Source organism: Morus notabilis, unplaced genomic scaffold, assembly GCF_000414095.1.
Source record: "Morus notabilis unplaced genomic scaffold, ASM41409v2 Scaffold621, whole genome shotgun sequence".
NCBI lineage: Eukaryota > Viridiplantae > Streptophyta > Magnoliopsida > Rosales > Moraceae > Morus > Morus notabilis.
In genome coordinates, this window is record NW_010363239.1 from 234,876 (window position 1) to 238,838 (window position 3,963).

Genomic DNA, 3,963 nt, shown 5'->3' on the forward strand with positions numbered 1-3,963 from the left:
AATATTATTTAATATATTTAATAATATTATTTATTTAATATATTTAATAATATTATTTATTTAATATATTATTATTTTAAATATTATTACATGTTTTCAAAAATTAAACCACCAAACGCAGTTTCAATTTTTTTTTAAAACTGAAATCAATCTCTGAATAAAACTACCAAACGCATTTCAGAAATAATTCCAAAATGAAAATGAAAACGTTTTCATTTCTATTTTCATACAGAAAACAAAATCATTTTGGAACCAATTCCAAACGCACCCATTGTGTTTTTCTTTTTTCTCTCTATCTCACTTTTTTCCACTCTAAAACCTTCATCTCTAACCTCTCCTCCGAGCTAATCAACTTATGGAGTTGAAAAGGTCACCTAACCCAATACCCATTTCTTTAAATCTCCGGATTTGATCATCACTAATGGTGGAACTTTGGGCCGGCGAGCTGCCCGAAGCCTGAATTTTTTAGGGCTCGGGCGGGCAGGTCCATATGCCGGCCTGTCCAAGGTGGAAATTCGGGTTCGGGCTCGGGCAGCCCAAATTTTGAGACCACGCTGGAGCCCACTGCCGTGTAAGTGCCGTCGACCGCCGTCTGCCAGAGTTGTTTTTGAATTTTTCCGTTCATGCCCGACTGCCCGACCTGCCCGAATTACCCAACCCGAAAACTCGAATTTTGCCCGAAGCCCGAGTTGCATGATTTGCCCAAAACCCGCCCAAAAATATTAGTTGCTACAAATTGGGGCATTCCGAGAATCGAACTCGGGACCTCTCACACCCAAAGCGAGAATCATACCACTAGACCCAATGTCCATATTTGTTATTTAAATTTTTAACTTATTAATTAAGGTAAACACACAATTCTTTAACAGAAAGAGTAAATTCTTATTTTAGCAATTTAATATTTCAGTTTTCACATTCTTGACCCTTTTTTATAATCAAACACATGATAAAAGGATTCCTCAAAAAATAATATACACAAGGAAAGAAACACATTGCCATCACGTTTTTATTATTTTTTATTTTTAAAAAGTGTTGTTTCTATATAATGCCGGTTTTGTTCTTATAGATACTCGTGTTTTTCTACTTTATATCACTCTTCTTTCTATCTTTATCTATTTTTCTGTTCACAATATCTCCTCATCCTCTTAATTATCCTCTTTTTTCTTCCACTTTCTTCACTCTCTTTATGACTCTATATCAAAGTAACTTTCTACTTGCATACCAAAGTAAATTAATAATTCATCAAAAGTCACTCAATGATTGGTTTAATAACTTCATCGCTATTTGATGATCTCTATTTTAAAAGACCAGTCACTCAATGTTGAAGCCTTGGTTTGCATTAAGGATTGGGATCGGGCCGATCAACGTCTACAAGATACAATTTTACCGGCAAGCTAAGAATGGATCGATTAATTTAATCGATTAACATTTAATTTTGAATACGATCCCTCAGCTTCAAATTAATTTGTAAATTTATAAATATGTATTTACTTTTTACATTGTATTTGTAATTTAATAAACAATGTAAGTTTGTATAATTTGTAATTCGTCACAAAATGATTGCACTCTTTTTTCCTTGCCAAGTTTTTATCCCAATTGAGTTTTTCTTGGTAAGGTTTTTAACGAGGCAATCATGAATTACAAATTTAAAAATTAATAAACAAATAATTTTTTTATATAGTTCGTGTGTTCATTTCAAATTGTAATATATATATATATAAATTTTAACACAAAATAACTTAATATTAAAAAAAATTTAAATAATTCGGGCAATTCGGACGGGCTCGGGCCGCCCGGCCGAGCTCGGGCCACCTAATACAAGCCCGCGGCCCGTTCAAGGTGAAATTCAGGCTCGGGCGGGCGGCCCGAATTTCTCGGGCGGCTCGGGCTCGGGCTCAGGCAAATAATCGGGCTTTTCGGACGGTCGCGGGCGGCCCGTCCAAAGTTCCAGCACTAATCATCACAACTCCTCAAAAAGAGAAAAAAACACAAAAAACCCACAAAGCAAGTTTTCCAAAATTTTTGTAGCCAAGTTTTATCTTCTGGGTCTATGAAATTTGGGCTCGAAAAATGTCCCACTCCCACGTTGAGTTAGAGCAAGGACAAGGTCATCAGACTAACCACCACCGTTCGATCGGCGGGAGTGACGTCAGTGCCGACGGGAGCGTTTGCTTCTCCGACGCCGACGAAGGCTCTTGCTATTCCCAGTTCTTCTCGACGACCGGCGGTTCGTATGACGAGTACAGTTTTCGGTTTGTTTGTGATCCCCAGGCTGGTATAAGTCATGCATCTGGGAGAGTTTCTTCTGCTGCTTCTGATTGTTCTGTGAGAGTGGAAGTGGAAGCTGAGATGGGGTTTCTGAGATTAAGGTGCATTTGGCCAAAGTAGAGAGAGATTATAGGATTTGTCATCTGGGTTTGGAGAGCAACAGCCATGAATATGGTGTTCCTATTGAATTGGGTTGTTCTTGCAAGGACGATTTGGGTTCTGCACTCAAGAACTACGCCAAGGTTTGGTTCAAGATTAAAGGAAATAAGTAAGTTAAAAAAAATCTCATCTAACAGGCATCATCACTGTAGCAGTTTAGAGAATTTAACTCGAGTAGGTGGGAAGACGTTAATTCGAGAATGAAGGAAAAACTCGAGTGCTGAGTTAAGTTTGATCTCGAGTATAACGAAGTCGAACTTAAACTTGGGCCAGCCACCCACACTCGAATGGACTTTCTCGAGAAAAAACAGACAACCAACCGAACAGGCTCTGAGATTTTCAGGTGGAAACATTTTTCATTACCGCCAAATTAAATTCTAATATATATATAACATTATCCGTCAAAATTTTATGAAATTCTAATATATATATATATATTATAATTATTTTTAAAGGCAGGGAAATAATCATTTTTTAAAAACGCTACAACATCATTATGCAAAGACTATTCTGTTGCAGTGATCTCTCACTAATTTTACTGATTTTTCTTGTTTCTTTCAGATTGTCTTTCTCTTTTTCACTCAATTTTCTCTTTCTCTCTCTAAGTGCTTTCAAACTTTAGTCTAAATTTTAAGAGAATGTTTAATTTATATATTTAAAATTATAATTCAAAATTATTCTTGTTTAACGCGCTTTCTCTTCTTATTTCCTCTCTCCGTCGCGTCTCTTCACTTTCCTTCTTAAAGTGATACCAACGTCAGTAATTTTAATGGAGAAGTGACACTTGACGGTACAATCATTGCACTTTTTCGGGAAGTAATCACCCCCTTTTGCTCAGTTAATGAAAGAGTTTTTCCCAAATAAATTATTATTTTATTCTTTAAGCTCCATTATTTCCTTATTTTAAAATTAAAATAATAGGGGTATTGATTTTAATAGGTAGTTATCTTTTAAAAAGTGGATGATTTTCTGAAAGTTATCCCTCTAAGAGGACATTTGATAAAAGGATTCATTTCCTGATTTGAATTATAATTTGTGATTCATTACAGTATTTTTTTCATAAAAAATACACATAAATTAAAAATGATTCGAATCACATAGTTTAAATCCTCTAACCAAACGAACCCTAAATGATGCACCCTTTCGAAAATTCTTCTTATTTTATTAATTTGAATATTTTTATATAATTAGAAGGATTGGGAGTTTCTAACGGTTTTTCAAATTTTAGCGCGCAATTTTCCTAACTTGCTCTTAGGAATCTTAAAGATCTCCAAATCTAAATTTCTTCCACATACGCTCCAGTGGACTCCCGGTAGTCCACATATTGCCTTCATGAGCTTGCTCTAACAATACTCCAACAGTGTGCGATAATCACCTATTCAGAGCAAGTTGACAGCCTCTAAAAAATGCTCATCTACAGCGGATCTCAATTGATCCATGATCGCTTATTCGGAGCACCCTCAGGCCTCCGAACGAATTGGTCCACAGATATCTCCAACGAAGCTACATCACGACAAAAAGATCCTCCGGAACAAA

The 3,963-nt window shown here is 35.9% G+C and overlaps 1 non-coding gene across 1 annotated transcript; it reads right to left on the minus strand.

The window, feature by feature from the left end:
* Nucleotides 1-738: 738 nt before the first annotated feature.
* On the minus strand, nucleotides 739-810 carry TRNAP-UGG. The gene has a single exon. It is a non-coding gene; the product is annotated as a tRNA-Pro (tRNA).
* Between the last annotated feature and the right edge of the window lie 3,153 nt (nucleotides 811-3,963).